The following is a 17,678-nucleotide window of genomic DNA, read 5'->3' as shown; positions in this document are numbered from 1 at the left end:
AGTTTGCAAACTTGAAAAGAACAAAAGCAGCCTGTGCAAGTTATTTCAGTAGTGACATAGTGATGTCCTCATTGGCTGGCTACTGGCTCCTTACTCTGAGGAATTTACAAGGAATGTATTCAGCAGACAGTTCAGGTGCACATGGTAGGGCACTTCAGGGATTTTGGTAGAAAGGACCCAATAGAAATTCACACAGCCAGGAACTGTCGATTTGAAGCCTAAATATTTTGCTAAGAATTATAGCAGCTGTAGTGGACTCTCTTCCTCTTCTTCTTGTGTTCATCTATTTGGAGACTGTTCTCTAGGCCCTAGGGTCTAGAGGTGGTCATGAAAGGCAGGCTGCCTGTTCTAGCTCTTCATGGCAGACTTAGAGCAGGTCTAGTTTAGGTTCTGCACTTTAGAAAAACAATCTTTTTATAGTTTTCCCAACCTTGTGTCATCTTTTTCCTTAGATTCATGTTAAGCTACTCTCTGCTGTTAGAACCAAGACAAGGTTATAAGCCTGAAGTCAGGCCTAGCAAGGTCTCTAGGGTGCAGTAATCTATGGCCCAGCCTGTCAGGGCTACTCACTTGTCTTAATGTAATTATTACTAGCACCCCTTCCCAGTCTAAGAGCTTGGATGACGAAGTGCATGGCTATCCCACTGACTGACAGGGTTGACTATGTGACTGACAGAATCCCCACACTTACCCAGATCTTTTTTTTTTTTATTAATTAGGTATTTTCTTCATTTATATTTCCAATGCTACCCCATAAGTCCCCCAAACCCTCCCCCGGCTCCCCTCCCCCCCCCCACTACCACTTCTTGGCCCTGGCATTCCCCCGTACTGAGGCATATAAAGTTAGCAAGACCAATGGGCCTCTCTTTTCATTGATGGCCGACTAGGCCATCTTCTGATACATATGCAGCTAGACACACGAGCTCAGGGGGTACTGGTTAGTTCATAATGTTGTTCCACCTATAGGGTTGCAGACCCCTTTAGCTCCTTGGGTACTTTCTCTAGCTCCTCCATTGGGAGCCCTGTGATCCATCCAATAGTTGACTGTGAGCATCCACTTCTGTGTTTGCTAGGCCCCAGCATAGTCTCACAAGAGACAGCTATATCTGGGTCCTTTCAGCAAAATCTTGCTAGTGTATGCAATGGTGTCAGCATTTGGAGGCTGATTATGGGATGGATCCCCGCTACCCAGATCTTCTTGATGGAGTTTAGTGTGCAGTCACAATAACAGCAATGCACACTTGAATAACAAACCTCCCCCCATATCTCTTCTAGACCAGAGGCCAGAACAGAAGTTGTTCTAGATCTTAGAGTTTCTGAAACATGGCCAAAGACATGTCTATTTTGCAGCAATCTAATGCCTGGTGCCACAAAGACAAACAAACACATTACCGTGCCAGAAGTGCAAGGCGAGGTTGAGGGCATACTTTTAGAGTCTGAATGTTCTTGACTAGTGATGTAGAGTAAGGTTTTTTATCCTTTAGTGATAATGTGGCCAGTGCAAATAGGATATACCTCTTCACAGTATTGTATTGTGAGTCACTAGGAACACACTCAAAATTCAGCACTGGGTTTCTACTGAATGTTTATTGCCTTTGCACCATCTGAAAATTAAACCTCTGTAAATGGAAGACTATCCGCAGAATTCTAAGCCTATGATTGGCCTCTTTGTTTATTTTCAAGAGCTATTTTTATTCTGTGTATGGATATCTAAATATCCATAGAAGCCAGAAGATGTTGGAACCCTTGGAACTGGAGTTATATACAGCTGTTAGCTACCATGTGGGTACTAGGAACTAAACCTGATTCCTCTGGAATAGTAGTCACTGCTCTTAAACACTGAGTCGTCTCTCTAGCCATCACCCCCTTTAAATTTATGCGTATATCTAGGTGTATGTATGCAGAAGTGTACAAGAGCACTGGACCCCCTTGAGCTTATTTCAGGCAGCTGTGAGCCACCTAATGTGGATGCTGGGAACCAAAGTCCAGGTCTTTTCCCAGGTCCCTTAGCCACTGAGCATGTCTCTAGCCTCGCATTACCCACATGGCCATCTTAGCCAGTCTTTAGCAAGCATGTGGCTTTCCAATTTGAGAAAGTTTGTTTTCAAATAACAAGTTGAAAATTTGTTTGTACATCGAGAAAGTAGTACAGATCTGGACTTAAAGTCAGGCTTGGGTTTGAAACTTAGCCATGTAGGGTAAGACAGGCCAGTTGGCTTTTTCCAGGTTTCTTGTCTGATTATTGAGAATCCCCCACATCTTTTTCTTATAGTGATTCTTGTAAAGATTTTGGCATAGTATTGCTGAACAAAACCTGTTAGATAGACTAAGATGCTTCTATTACTCAGAGCTCTAAGGGGAAAATAATGTTAAGTGGATTAAGAATGAGAACTAATGTCTTACAACAGCATCACTAGTAAATGGCATTTCTTTAACAAAGAAATGATGAATTAGGTACCCCCCCCCCAAGAGCCAGGAAAGGAGGTCAAACAAAAACATCCCTGGGCATCTGAAGTATCAAGCACTCGTGATTCTTGAGAGATGAAGTCAAGGCAGTGATTATAGGAAGGTGATATGGGATAACACCATTGCTGCCATGGTTTTCTGGCCAAGAGAAGTGTTGGGGCTGTTGCTAGAGTCACTGATTCCCTGTGGTTCAGGTAGATGCTTTAGGCAGCAGTTGTTCAGGAAATAGGGAACTTTGACCACTACCTCCTACCTTTCCCTAACTTCTCGGGACCTTTTAGAGCCTCTTTACATGATAGCAATAGTGTTTCTCCAATAATGCAAATGCCACCTTTTCCTTCTGTTGGGAAGTCTGGGCTAATTTTTCACCAGCTCATATCCTCTCCTGCCTCAGTTTCATCAGCCATAAAACGGGGCGCGCTGGTAGGCGAAGCCTGAGTGAGCACACCAGTGCACACGTAGGTCCCGATGTATGTTGGATCACAGTCCATTCTTTCACCAGGCCCCCTGCCCTCCCTCTGACGGGACTGTTCTCAGTGTGTTTTTGCCAATTTTTCCAGCAGCAGTTTCTCTGTTGCTCTAGAATCCCTACCATGCTGTTTCCGCTTCTTGGACCCCTCTTTTATGGGATTGCTTAACTCTTCTTTAAGTAGAAAAACTTAAATGCCATCTCTATGAAAAGACTTTCCTAATTCTGCAGATCTTGGTTGGCATAGTACGCATCCTTTAGTGTGGCATTTGTCAGTAGTGTCTGTCACTTCATGTACTTAATCTGTCTGTAACATTAATCACATAGGGTGGCCACTGTCCGCTGCTGATCAGTCTCGCCCTACTCCTCACAGAACAGGAAAACTACCTGGTTCACTTTGCCTGTCCTCCCCAGCACCTGGTCAGTCTGTATCATCCACTTCAAAAGCGTTGTTTGGTACTTCCTAAAGGAGCTCATGATGAACACAGCTTTATTTTCTTCCTTTCTTTCTCTCTTTCTCTCTTTCTTTCTTTCCTTCTTTCTTTCTTTTTTGATTCTTTTTTTATTAGATATTTTCTTTATTTACATTTCAAATGCTATCCCGAAAGTTCCCTATACCCTCCCTCCACCCTGCTCCCCTATCCACTCACTCCCACTTCTTGGCCCTGGCATTCCCCTGTACTGAGGCATATAAAGTTTGCAATACCAATGGGCCTCTCTTCCCAGTGATGGCCGACTAGGCCATCTTCTGCTACATATGCAGCTAGAGACACGAGCTCTGGGTGTACTGGTTAGTTCATATTGTTGTTCCAAGCAAATACCTGAGGCTGGAACTTTATAAGAAGTTTGTTTAGTTTTTTTGAGAACTGAAAGTTCAAGATTGAGCAAGCCTGGTTTTAGCCTCTGTCAGTAGTCCCCTTGGCTATGCCGTACATGGAGAGAAGGAGGAAGAGGACAATACCGAAAGCACAAGCTCATGGGATGGTGTCTTTTGTCAAAGCCTGCTCTCCTGAGGACTGAAGTCCAAACCTCATTAACCTAACACCTGCAAGCGCGAGCCACCTCCTCAAGGTTCTGACACCTCCCATCACCATGACAGGACTAAGCCTCATAAACCTTTGGGGACAACACTTCAGCCCATCGCAGAGGCTAATCAGGAAATGCTTTCCCCAGGAATAAATGATCCCAGTCTTCATAATCATACATGGAGCACACGCTTACTAAGTTTTATATTACACATTATTAAGATACCAGGAATATGGAATTTCAGAATTCACTTCTAATTATTAGGAATTGTTTTAAGATTTTCACCTAAAGCCCAGTTTTTTAGTGACCTAAAACATAAGTGGAAATTTTCTCTGAATTTCCTATGCTTATTTGTGATATTTTGAAAAGAACTTTTGTAGAAACTCAGTTTGATCCATAATTGTAAAGGTTTAGCAGTGGTGGTGACCGTGGTATGCCTGCCATTATGTACACTGAGAAAGAGGAAATGAGCTGGTAGTGACCTACAGAGCTGTAGTGCCGTGATTACAGAGCTGTAGTGCCATGATCTACAGAGCTGTAGTGCCATGATCTACAGACATGTAGTGCCGTGATCTACAGACATGTAGTGCCGTGATTACAGAGCTGTAGTGCCGTGAAATCTCTGCTGTTCTCAGAGATCCACTCAGGAGATCCTCTCAAGTCTGTTTGGCGTTGTGGGGGCCTTGCCTAAGGTGAGCCCCTTGGGGACGGACATCTTTGTGTGAACTGCCTCTGTCTCTGCTTTTACCCTGTATCTACGACTCCTTTGTCATATGTCATCTGCTAAATCATGTTTCTGCAGAAGAGGGGCTTCAGCTCATAGCCTTCAAGTCCTCCTAAGTGTCAGACATAGCTTTGTACTAACCAAGAATTAGGAAGTGTTTTATGAATGGTAAAATATGGAAAGAAACCTTTAGGTTATAATTATTTACAGTATGAATCCTGGTGCCATTTTTTAAAAAATACTAGAGAAGACTAGAAAGAAGTGTACAGCAAAGTGCACAGACTGAACTTTTGGACCGTTCATTGTAGGGTCCTTGTTTCTCATAGTTTTCTAGATTTCCTACTTTTTAAGTAGATATTTTTTAAGCAGCAAAATAAGTGTAACAGTTTAAAACCAAAAACAACAATAAACCAGTGTGTTGGTGGCAGCCGATTTGCGGTTTGAGACCACGGGCTGTGGGAGCTCAGGGGTTGCTGGATGAGCCCAGCGCTCCATGTGCTCTCCAGGCATTCCCGTGTCCACTGTACACATGCTCCTAAGGTCATCCGAGGCAGTGGCCTTCCCTGTCTCTGCACTGCCCCCGCTCTCTAACTAATAGCTACCATCACTACCATGTCTGTGTTCGTCGTATGTTCTGACTCTCCAACAACTTCATTCATTCCTCACAACCACAATAGAAGCCCTGGTTTCAAAGGAGGAAGGGTTTGAAGATTCTCAGATGGTTATGGCATATAAATCAAATCCTGTCTTGTCTGACTCCAGAGGTAGGTAGCTTTGCCCTCACAGGCCTCAAACTGTTGTACTAAAGACCAACTGCCATCCACTACATTGGAGCCTTTCTGGGTCCCCTCTCAAGTCAGCTGCCCTCTAGTTCTTTGCTTTGTGATGCTGGGGCCGTTCGTTCCTGTTGGCATGAGCCATCCAGAGTCCACCAGGATCCCACGAGTGCTTCGAGTACAGCCAGTGCTCAGCATCATATGGGATCCTGCAGGACGGTGATTGCTGGCCCGCTTCCATCACTGTGGAGCCCCAGGGTATGGTTGTATAAAGAAATTTAATTTTGAAATTCCAAAGACTCATGTTAGGTTTTTCTTTATTTCCTCCTTACTGCTCTTAGAATTCATGAGGGGGCAGGGTTGACTGGTACTCGGGGGCCCCAGGTGCAGTTTTAAAACAACCAACAAGCTTTAGTAACTCCTGCCCAAGTCTCAGGTGCCAGGTAAGTGTTCAGCGGAGAGCTGCAACTGCTTGAAAACTGTCACTAAGAGTCCTCTGTTGGAACGAGTGTCACCAGCAAGCTGTGACCAGATTCTCTTGATTCTTATCTCCTGGTGGGAAACAGTGAACTTGTGGTTAAGAAAACGTTTGTGTTTCCATGCCTTAAAGTTAAAAAGTAGTTATACATGCATGTCAATGTCATGAAGCCTGTGGCCACAAGGTGTCACTATGGCACCAGTCTGGATGTCAGAATTAAAAGTGTGCCTCTGGTTCTAACTCCTGAGAAGCCCAGTTATTGGCTCTCCTGCCAGGGCCTTGCACACTACAGCATTAGCTATGTGCCACGTGTCCCTGCACACTTGTCATGTAGCTCCACAGCAAGCTTTTCCTACACTCTCCAAATTAAACTACTTTCCTAGTTCTTACTTATACCACACATAACCCTGAGTCCTCCTATGTCAATTCTATATCAACATATGTATTCAAGTTTTCACAAAATTATATGAATTATAGCATAGTTTAATCTCTTCCCAAAAAAGGTTTTGATGGGATGGGAGAAAATGATATCTGCTAACAATTACTAGCCTTGCCCCATCCACAGTGTGCCCTCCTCCTCTTCCTTTTTTTCTAGCTTAACCCATAGGAAAAGAAACCTGAAACATACTCGCCAAGCAAAGGTGGGCATGGCACCTGAGGGAAAGACTATGTACTTGCAGAGGCTTCATGGGCAGCATCCAGAAGGTCATTTCCTCTCGAAGTGTTAGGCAGATTAGAACAGCTCTTTACTGTGGAAGGATGAACCCACCGTCAGCCTCCTTCCCACAGTCAACTAACAAAGTAGCAGCAGAGCCTGGATTTGGACTTGAGTCTGTTTTTCCAAAAAGCTGGTGGGGAAAGAAGCCATGTCATTGTTGTTCAGATGTCCATATCAGAAAACAAACCACGGGAGCCTTAAGACTCCATCCCAGAGCTGGGCTCACACCTATAATTGCAGCACTCAGGCAGACTGCTGCAAACTCAGGCCCAACCTGGTGTACATGATGAGTTCTAGATCAACCTTCACTATAAAGTAAGACCATGCTTCAGACAGACACACACAAATCCAATCAAGCATTTGCTCAAACGTTTGTTGAACAAGAGTTCTGGCTATAGCACAGGGACCACATTACGAATGTTACACCAACTTATTCATTCTCTTCCCATGAGAGACTAAAGTCCATGGTGCATTGCGGGTGCGGGGGTAGGACATTGACATACAAGTTAATGAGGGCGGTGGGAGGGTTGGCTGGGGGGACTGCCCACACAGGGGAAGGCTCTATGCAAGCTCTAGCTGCAGCTCTCCTAGAGCTAGCTGTTCCTTAGATCAACCTGAAATCTATTGAGTGGGTGTTGCTAAGGTAACCCCTCCCCTGATTTTCTGTGATTAGGATATGAAACGTGAGGACAGGATATAATCCAAGCCCACAGAAGTGGCCACCCTCATGCCCGGGGGGTACAGCAGTGGCAAGAGTGTGTATTCTTTTCTTTAGATGGCTTGACCAAGAGGACAGGTAAAAGCAAGACGGATGGTAGATCTTGGTTTGTGTGATCCTTTTAGGATTTCCAGTGTCTGGTGTAGAGGCAGAGAGCACATGGAAGCTTCTGGAAAGATTCAGGAGGGAGCCTAGCAGAGGCTTCTGGAATATAACTTTTAAAGTAGTGTGTCTGTGTGAGGAACTTGGCGGGCATCTGTAGAGGAGCCACAAGGATGACTGGACATGTGAAAACAAGACAGGGAAGGAGAGGTTAGGGAAACATTACATAAGCTGGAGCCTGCCAAGGGAACGCGGGCACGCCTCTTTGAGAATAAGACTCTCAGTATCTCAGGACCACCATCCATAACTAGCCCTTTTTATCCCCATCAAGGCACATTCCAACAGGACCATGGCTATGAAACAGAGGAGACATCATGGAGAGAGATTTATTGAATTTTCTCTTCTTCCTTACTAGAATTGTACTGTAATTAAGATGCAGGGTAGCCTTAATATTACCCTGTCAAATATATTGAATCCATCTCTTGCTGGTTTAGAGATTGACTGACTCAGAGACTATCAATGGTAATAGAATCCCAATAGTTATAGTGGGTTATGTGTAGGGTGACTATACAGTTTTTAATCCTTGTGCTAGGGTAGCAGGCCTAACTGTAGCATGTAGTCACTGACTTGGAAGCTGTCTTGTTAGAGTGATCTTGAAATGTAAATCTCATTCTCTCATGCAAAGTAGCACCTGTGGCTTCTCACTGCCTGGAGTAATTAATACTCACTCCCTAACCCCGAGCCTGTGAGAACCAGTGCCCCTCTCTCAGCCTTGGCCTTGGGTCATGGTTCTTTGCACACAGCATGTTTTTATCCTTAGGCCTTTGCCCTGTCCTTGGCCCCAGCCCAGTCCTTTCTCACCTTTGCCCGGCTGGCTCCTTCTTGACTTTTAGGTTATGGCTGGACCATTGCCTCCTCAGAAGGACCTTTCCCACCCTACCGCCTCCTCCCAATCACTTCACCCACTCTCCTTTTCATCCCTTAGCTTGTTTCTTTCAAACAAATGACCACATATCTTGTGGTGACCTTTTTTACCAAAATGCCCATGTTGTAAGTCTAGGATACATGGACTATGTTAACTGGCTTTCTGTCCCTGTAATAAAATTACTTGAATCTGGGTAACTTTATAAAGAAAGAGGTTTCTTGAACTCACAATTCTGGATGCCCAAGGGCATGGTGCCAGTGAGTGTTAGCTGAGTTCTGGTGGGACAGTGAAGGTAGATGGTATGTTCCTGAGTGTGTGAAAGGAAGAGATCAAATCTCAAGATACAAAGCCAGAGAACATTGTGGAGTCACCTCAATCTCTGGAAAACTGAGTCAAGGCCCTGAAAGAAAGGTCTTCATTCCTTGGGTGGATAACGCAATGGTGACAAGACAGGCTTCCACGAGCGAGGCACTACCTCTTACAATCATACAACACTTCCCAATCCCAAGGACCACGCCTCCCCCAGGGACACACTCAGGCAACGCCCAAGCCTCAGCCCCGGCTATGTTACCACATCTGGCCGGGGCTACAGCCAGTGCCCAGGACACAGCTGTGATAGATTGATGGGGGAGGCACTGGAACAGCTCACCAAGCACGCTCCCGTGGACAGTGATCCATCTCTCTGACCCTGCAGAGGTCTGCCGTTCTAAAGTGTCAATCAGCTCCGATAATTATGTAATTTCTGTCATACAACAGAACTGGTAGATCACCTTCTGTGTTCGTAAGTCTGTGCTGAAAGAACTCGCGAATAGCTCTGCCCTTGGAGAAAGAATGAAATACCCAGCTGAGGAGGCAGCATGGACACATTAAATGAATTAGCATATGATGCCAGGTACCAGGAGAAGATCCTATGTCTCCGTATCCCCTTCTTGTGTTCTCTTTTCTTTCTAGAAGGTCCCACCTGACATACTGTGTACAAGAAAATATATTTACATTGGTCCCCATGAACCTCTTTCCTGCCCATGATGTGTAAGTCCCACTCCCCACCCCTTAGAAGGGATTTTTCTCCTTTCAGTTCACTGCTATATTTCTAGTACTTGGAAGAGTTTGTGACATAGTAAATGTTTAATAAACTGTGTTTGAATGAGACAGTGAACGATGCAGAAAAAAGCAGATCCCCCTTGGGGCTTCACTTAGGACTTTAATGGGCTTGTTGGGGAAGGGGGAAGGTTTGAGTCCATTGCAGGAGAAAGGAGAACAATAGAAAATGAGGTAATGACATGTTCAAGAGCAAGGGCAGCCAGCAGGTATGTGAGATGAAAGCAAACCAGTAAGCTTTGGTGTTTGTGTCTTGACCTTGAAAATAATGTTCAATGGCTCCTCTCTGCCGTCCTCTCTCCTTTGGTCTAAGTGAGTGCCAGGGTAAAGGTGTTGGGAGAAGGCTGACTTCCATACACACTACTTGGTGTTGGCATTGAAACAGCAAAGCAAAAATAGCCAACCTCAGGAGTGTGTGGGCAGCTATGAATGCCCTACTATTCCAGGAGCTTGAATTCAGTTTAGGGATTGACCAGTCCTCTGATCCTTCCTTTCCCCCAAATCTCCAGGTTCCAGTATGTTTTTAACTCCTGAGGAGGCTAGAAAATGTAAGAAAGCAGTATGCAAATGACTTGATGTGAGCTCCTACTGGCCTCTAAGATGCTAGGGAAGATGAAAGGCGGGGTAGCTGACTGATTGGCTGGCTTGCAACAGTCTCCTGTAGCTGAGCCTGGCCATGAACTCCTGATCCTCCTGCCTCCACCTCCAAAAAGCTGTAATTACAGCTGAGTCATCACTATTCCCAAATGAAAGCTTGTAGGTTTCCCCACTGATTTAAGGCCATCCAGTCTTCAGCAAAGGATGAACGTAGACAGATGGCTAATGGCTTGGCTGTAAATCTGGGGTAGATTTTCACCTTGCAGTTCATGCTTTCTATGGATGTCATTCAGATGTCACTGATGTGTGAAGGGGCAGTATTCCCTATGCTGTAACCCACCATTGGAAGAGAATTTGTTGGGACGCAAGCCTCAAGGAGCAAATATCCTCACAGGAAAATGTGGAGCCTTCAGTGCGTGTCAGGGAGATGTGGGGCCTGGGTCATTGGAGGTGGATGGACCAAGTCCGTCTTCTTCCTGCGTCATGTGTCAGGAACATGGTGGCTGCTTCTCAAAGGATCCATAGCAACAGATTGCTGAGGTATATTTCAGGTCTTTTAGGAGCATAGCATTTTTTCTCCATACAAATCCTTTACTTCTTTGAGAAAACGATTTTTGAAGTGTGTATGAGTGTACATCTGTGTGTGTGTGTGTGTACCTGTGTGCATCTATGTATATGTGTGTGTGTGCACACATACAAGATTGATTGTGTGTGTGTGTATTTTATAGCTTCAAAGCCTAAAATATTTTCAATTACAAACTCTTCTAAAAAAATCTTAAGCATACAGAAAACAGTGCAGCTGTGTCTGCCTTTTATTGTCTGAGTATCATCTGTTCCCTCGTTTTTAAACAACCTTTTTGTTTTAAGTTTACAGAAAAAATACAGAATTATTTAGTATTCCCAAACCCAGTTTTTTCACATTACTGACATCTTGGTTAGATTAGGATAGTGATACATTGTTAACTAGAATAGAGCTCATGATTTGTTTGGATTTGCTTAGTTTTGACCTGATGTCCTTTTTTGACAACTTGTAACAGTTAGCCAGTTTCCCCATAGCTTTTGTGACTATGTCTGTTCAGTTCCTTAATTTTCAAAATGAAAGAAAAATAAAACAAACAAACAAACAAACAAACAAAAACCCATTCCCTTTCCCACATGGTTCCTGGAATAGCCCAAAAGAATCTATGCCAAAGTTCTCTGAGGACTTGGAGGCTATGTCAGTCACTCTCTAAGCTCTAAAAGTGTGTCTTAGAAAGCTATAGATTACAGAGCCCCCCCCCCCTTCTCCCCACCCCTTTCGGTCATGCTTATAAGAGGTCTGGAGTAAGAGTGCCTGAGGATCCATCAAGCCCCGTGTATGTGGCTCTATGTGTGCTGGTAGGTGTGTGGCTGTCCTGTGGACGACCTCACATCTTCATGCTATTGCCTTCCTAGGAACAGAGAGCCTTTTCAGAGGCAACAATTTCCTGTTTATTTCTACTCCAGAAACTCCTCAAAGATCAACATCAGACAACCCAGAAGTATTGAGTTTTCTGACACTTACAGTTTCACACTGCTAGCTGGAGGTCATGGCACAGATAGATCCCCAGGGGTAGGGAGAGAAACCCTGCCCAAGTCACCCTCATGATTCCCTGTGAATCACTGGCCATGGCTTCTGCGCTTGAAATTACTGGAGCCAGAAGCCAGTGTCCTCTTGAGAAAAACTGATGCTCTTGGCCTTTTCTTTATTCCTTTCCCCTGTTTCTTAGCTGACAGTGGTTGAAGAGTATGTGGATTTAAAACTTAAGTATAGCATCTATTTGGGTGGCTGTTAGCTTGGATTTTAAACCACTATTTTTACAGCTGTAAGATCTACTGCTTGAGTTGATTTAACAAGCAGCCATGGGTTGGTTTCCAGCCCAGGTCTACCACTAGTTGCTTTCAGAAAAGTTGATCTTGGGCCCATTGCTAGGAAAGTTTGCTGTGATTTTTATTAAAATATTAGAGGCAGTTTGTTGTTCTTGCTGGCCACACCCTGTGTCTCTAAACTAAGGAACATATGATCAGTGATTCAGATATGAGTGCTGAAACTAAGGATTGCTCCCTGGCTTGGAGTCTCCCGGGACAAGTTTCCTCAGTCCTTGTCTCACTGTGACCCACAGTGTGATAGGATTAAGGACCAGTGTCATCATTCCCTCCTTAATGTTCCTGATAGTATCGCTACCGTTGGCTACTGCACCAGAGAAGCCTGTAGCCTGCAGTTACCCATGACACTGTTACCTAATCCAAGGTTACCAGACTGCTGTGGTCATTTAAGTGCAGTGCTTCGAGGAGCTGCCCCTAGTATCATCAGCAGGATCAGAGTCACTGGAATCTTTGATGCACATCAGAAACCCTAGGTGCCCCTCCCCCTGCAGCTGGACCAGGCCCTACAGGCAGCTTGAGAGGCTCTTTAATATTCTAGTACACGACCCATCCTGAATGGCCTTCTGTTTCTGTAAAAGGTCAATGCTGGGTGCTGGTCCAGAAGAGAGCATCCATAGGGCTTACCCTGTCCAGCACTACAGTGGCTTTCAGGCCTAGACGAACTGTGTGCAGGTGCTTCACATAGTGGGTCTTTCATCCCAGTTCAGTTAGAGTAGCTGGGACTGTGCTGAAGTGTGAGCATGCTCTATTAAGCTCTGGGCTGGGAGGTGGGGCATACTGGGGAGCAAAAGGGTAGTCACTCTGGAGATACCAGTTGAGATAAAGGAAGCACCTGCAAAGCTTTTCTCCGAGTTTCATTTACAGACAGACTAACGGAAAGATAAAAACTCCATGTAAATGCAGACTGGTGTGTAGTTTCATGAGTAGTGTAGTTCCATGTCTAGTGGTGAGGAGAACACCAGGTGTGCTTGCTTCCACCCGGAGCCTTGCCTCTGAGAGGCTCACCACAATACCTGGCAATGTCTTTGGACCTGAGGAGTTCTGCACTGAAGTGCTCATGGGACTTGCTTGGTCCTTCAGATGGCAGAGCCACCTGGAGGGCACACTCTGTTTACTGCCCAATCCTGCAAATGTATTCCCAATAATACATTTCCTCACAGCCAGTAAGACCTTTCTATGGTGTGACCCAGGGAGGTTTTCTTGGGGTGTGTGTGTATGTGTGTGTGTGTGTGTGTGTGTTTGTGCGCGTGCGCACGTGTGTTTAGAAGAAAAGTACTGTTTATGTAACAAATAATTCCTTATTCATGAGCCTCTCCATCCTGTACTCCTAAGGTCAGATGGAGATTTACTGTGAAATATGAACTGTCTTTGCCAATTGCTGTGCCCTGTTGTCATGGCACATGCCAGAAATAGAAGTGACTGCTTTCAGTGACAGATCAAAATTTAGTGCTGTGCTGATGGTCCAGAATGAAGGTTTTCTTCTCCCCCTCCCCTTTTTGCACACGAATGAAATACACATCCATGCATTTCTCATTATGATTTAGCTGGCCAAGTAGTTCAGTTATAATTATATTATTTTTACTCCTGGAGATCATTACTTTGAATGAAAATTTTCGGCATCTAGACCATTAAGATGTGGATGCTGAACAGTATTTAAAATGAAATTTTTTTTTCTGGACTGTGAAACAACTTTATGGGCAAGTAGGAGCTAGAATATCGTTGTTTGTGTTTAAAATTAAATGAAAACATGGATTTTTTTTTTTTGGTTTTAAGTTGACTCCCAGTGATTATATGCTGCCTTCTGGGACCTATCTCCTGTCCTTAAATTTGTATAATGTAGCAGAGAGACATATCAGTCAAACTATGTATAATGCCATAATCTGAGGGCATGGCTATTACGAGAGGGCTATGAGGGGACAAGCCAGAGGGCATGGTTTATGTTTATTTTGTCTGTCTGTCTGTCTGTTTTAGATGCTGTATGCTTTAAGATTGATATACCATTTGTTAGTCAGCACAGGTTTCATCTACTCTTGGGAGCATCTTTGTCTTTAATGTCCTGTGTTTCGCAGGCTCTGATTATCGACGTATGAAAGATCATCCCCTTTGGGTTGGAGGAGCCAGGTGTCTGTAAGGCACAATGACGATGTAAATATTACTCAACCTTAACTGGGTTCTTATGACCACCATCTTCTATCTGCCTTTAATGTAAGAGAACAGAAAGTGGCGTCTGTACCCTCAGACATCCCCGAGGGGGTGAGTCTTTCAAAGAGACCGACTTTGAGATCAGTGTTGTCTCCTTGTGATCACAAAATAGTTTTGTTTCATACTATTAAATAGGACAAGGGAGATAGTTTAACCAGTAAGGTATAAGCAGGAGAAACTGAATCTGATTCCCAGAGTCCGCATAAAGAAAGCTAGGCTTGACAGAGAGTCTTATAATCCCAGAGCTGGGAAGGTAGAGACAGACTAGACTCGTTAATTGGTGAGTTCTAGGCCAGTGAGAAACTCGGCCTCAAAAGAGAATTTTTGGTAGCTGAGTAATAATACTGTGTGTAAACACGTTTGTTCTTACATAAAATAAATAATCTTTTATTTTTAAAGTAAATAAAACCTGTTTTACAATGTGACTTGAAGCCAGATGTTTAAACATCGACTTCTTTAGAAGGCATAGGACTAAATCTGAAACATGAACTTTCAGGAGGCTGTAATTGAATAGATTTAACCCACGTTTATGAGACAGGAGGACCCTCTAGGTGATTATCTTTTTCCCTTCTCTCTGAGGGCTTTTTTCCCCTAAACTCTGTAGGTCTCTTGTCTGTTGACTTGATTAATGAATATTTTGCCCACTAAAATTGGCCATTAATTATTTCCTTGGGTTGCAGCAATAATTACATCTTTCAAGTAAGCTCTAATTAGTATAATAAGCAGAAAACACCCTGCCAGGTGATATGGGATTGTGGGGAACTAGTTAGGGAAGACCTACCTAGCTGGTTCACTGTGAGCAGTCAGCATTTGTCTCCAGCTGCATCCAGCAGCTGCCTTTAGACTAAATCATCCCAGAGTGGGTCACTGTGAAGTAGTAGCTTTGTGAATAGTCTTGTCAGGAAATATTACTTAATGGTACATAACTGTGTGGTGTTCAGTAATTAGTCCTATTACCATTCACTCATTTATTGACTTCTCTGTAATCATAATTACTTGACACATCTGTGCTAAGTACTAGGGGCAGAAGGGAGCTGTTTCTGGAGAGGCTGAATCTGTTGGGAACAATAATACTCCGATGTAATTCATCCTTTCACTGGATGGTGCACTAAAGCAGCTTCTACCTTGTAGTCCAGCAGAATGTACTGGAGAGAAGTAACTTTTGGAATAGACCTTAGAAGATGAATCTAAGGATGATCAAAGAGAAGTAGGTAAAGTCTTTCAGTTAGTGAAGCAGTGTATATCACAAAGGTGTATCATCCAGCAGCAAAAGAAAGCTAAATTCAGGTACATGGGAGGTAAAAAGAGCCAGGTACCCAGGTACCTGAAGTACTCAGGACCAAGCAAGAGCAGGATGCTGAAGAAGCAGAAGTGACAGTATGGCCAAAGTCTGGAGCGAATGGCATCTTGGAGGAGGGGGTCACTGTCATAGAGAGGGGTCACTGTCATAGAGAGAGGTCACTGTCATAGAGAGGGGTCACTGTTATAGCCATGGCTCCCAGTAGACAATTGCAGCCACTGTCCCAAACCACACCTGGTGGGAGTGGTAGAACAGAAACCCACCCACTCCTGTTACACTGTCATTTCATCCTGGTGCCTCTAATGGAGAACCAGCCACAGAAGAGCCAGGACAGAGCATGAGGTTCAAGACAAGAGAAGAGAAGAGTAAGCAGGCTAGTGGAAACAGGAGGGATAGTGTGCAGGTAAGATGTGTATAGAAGGCAAGGACATCAAGAGCCACTGGGTGTAGGCCCTGAAGGAACAACAGTTGAGAGATGTGCTTGGAGAGTTTGATTGGTGCAGCCAAATTAGAAATATTTTGTATCCTAAGATTATGTTATCATGTAAATAATAAAGGAGGGCTTAATGCTTGACATTGATTCGTAATATAGAAGATTTATATTCTTAAACGTCTCCAGTTAGGACTTATTAGTAGGTCATGAGATCAATTTAATGAACTGTCTTAATATTTGAAGAAATGAAATTTATTAATCAAGGTATATTACATATTACTAGAGTTAAATAATGTTTCCTATAACTTTTTTTTGAGTCTGGGAGATTAGTGTGCTAGTTAGAATTTTGAATGTATATCTGGTGTGGATTGCAGTGAAATGTTGAAAAATTCATTGATGAAATGAGAGTGAGCTAGGGGAGGAGACAGACTGGCAGAGCTTGAAGACATTCTGCAACTAATGTTTTTAAAGCATATTTTATCTCTACATTCCTTTGAAAGGCCAAGCTCCACCCCCAACCCACCCCCAAGATGATTCAATGTCTTATGATATTGTGGCCATATCTAGACTATTAAACCTTGCCTTAAGAAAGCCTAGAAAATTCATTAACACCTCTGCCTTCCACTTCTGAACTCTACTGATAATAAAGCTTACCAAACCCAAAGTCCCTAGAGCCCCACTGAGGAACCTGAGGTCCTGAGCTTGTTTTGATAATGCCCATTTTACTCAAACATGATACAGACCCTTCACATTTTGTTTGGATCCTGATATCTCATGTGCTATCTCTTCCAAACCATTCCAAAGAATTCCAGGAAGCACCTTTTTACTAGGAAAAAAAAAAAAAAGCAATCTAGTAGGGAAATGTCAGTGTTGACTGTCCTTGTCAGGAAGGAGAGAGGACATAACACATCCCTGTTCCTTTCTATCAGTTTTGCTATGAACTTTACATTGCTATTGGGGTGAGAAGAGGGAGCAGCGTTTTTAAAGGAGAGAAATGGTTTACCCCGTGTCTGTGATACTTCTGCTCATTTCTGACACCATGCGGATAGAACCAAAGCCAAGCAGCCCCACGAGCAGTTCATCCTTACACGCAGCCATCTAGAGTCAGCAACATAACATGTTGTTAGATGATGTTAGAAGGGGAGTGCCATGCCTGTTATGAAGCCACCAGGCCTCTGACTGGTATCCACGATTGAATCAAATTCAAAGGAATAACGTGCAAGGCAGAATGCCTAGGAAATACTCAGAGCGTTTCTGAAATGTGATGTTGAGCAATACTGGAAGAAAAACATTTTTTAATAAGTAAAAACAAAGAAAAACAAATCTTACATATTAGTGGTTATATGCTGTTTAGTTTAATTGAGCAATAAGAATTCATTTTCATTTGTGCAAGAGATAAGATCTACTCTTTAATCTAGACAGGAGAGACCGCTTGGCAGTCTAGTTTAGAGCATTCATATTGAGGAGAGCCATAGGACTCAGGGCCATGCTGAGCGCCGCACACAAGCCTGTGGTCCCAGGATTCAGGAGATAGGCGCTGGGGATGAGGAGTTTAATGTCATCCTTGACTACCCAGCAAGTCTGAGGGCAGCCAGAGCGGTGTGTGAGCCTGTTACAAGAAAAGAAAAGCTACTGGGAAGGGGTTCAGTGCTGAGACTAGTTATTTCTACTTAGGGAAGCAGCGAGAGCAGCAAAGTAACAGGCCCTTGGAAGTCAGATGAGCACACTGAGAGCAGCGTTG

At 43.8% G+C, this 17,678-nt stretch overlaps 1 protein-coding gene across 3 annotated transcripts in view; it reads left to right on the top strand.

The window, feature by feature from the left end:
* The window catches only part of Jazf1 (JAZF zinc finger 1), a 300,560-nt gene that overhangs the window by 143,270 nt on the left and 139,612 nt on the right, over nt 1-17,678 (top strand). The window contains exon 1 of one of the 3 annotated variants that reach the window (NM_001168277.1): nt 15,735-15,907. The exons of the other annotated variants lie outside the window; for them this stretch is intronic. The gene's annotated coding sequence lies outside the window, so the exon portion shown is untranslated. Of the gene's footprint in view, nt 1-15,734; nt 15,908-17,678 lie in introns of those variants that run through there. 3 annotated transcript variants of the gene reach the window in all.

This window comes from Mus musculus, chromosome 6, assembly GCF_000001635.26.
Source record: "Mus musculus strain C57BL/6J chromosome 6, GRCm38.p6 C57BL/6J".
Taxonomy (NCBI): domain Eukaryota; kingdom Metazoa; phylum Chordata; class Mammalia; order Rodentia; family Muridae; genus Mus; species Mus musculus.
The sequence above is the reverse complement of the archived record's forward strand: the minus strand, read 5'-3'. Positions and strand labels throughout refer to the sequence as shown.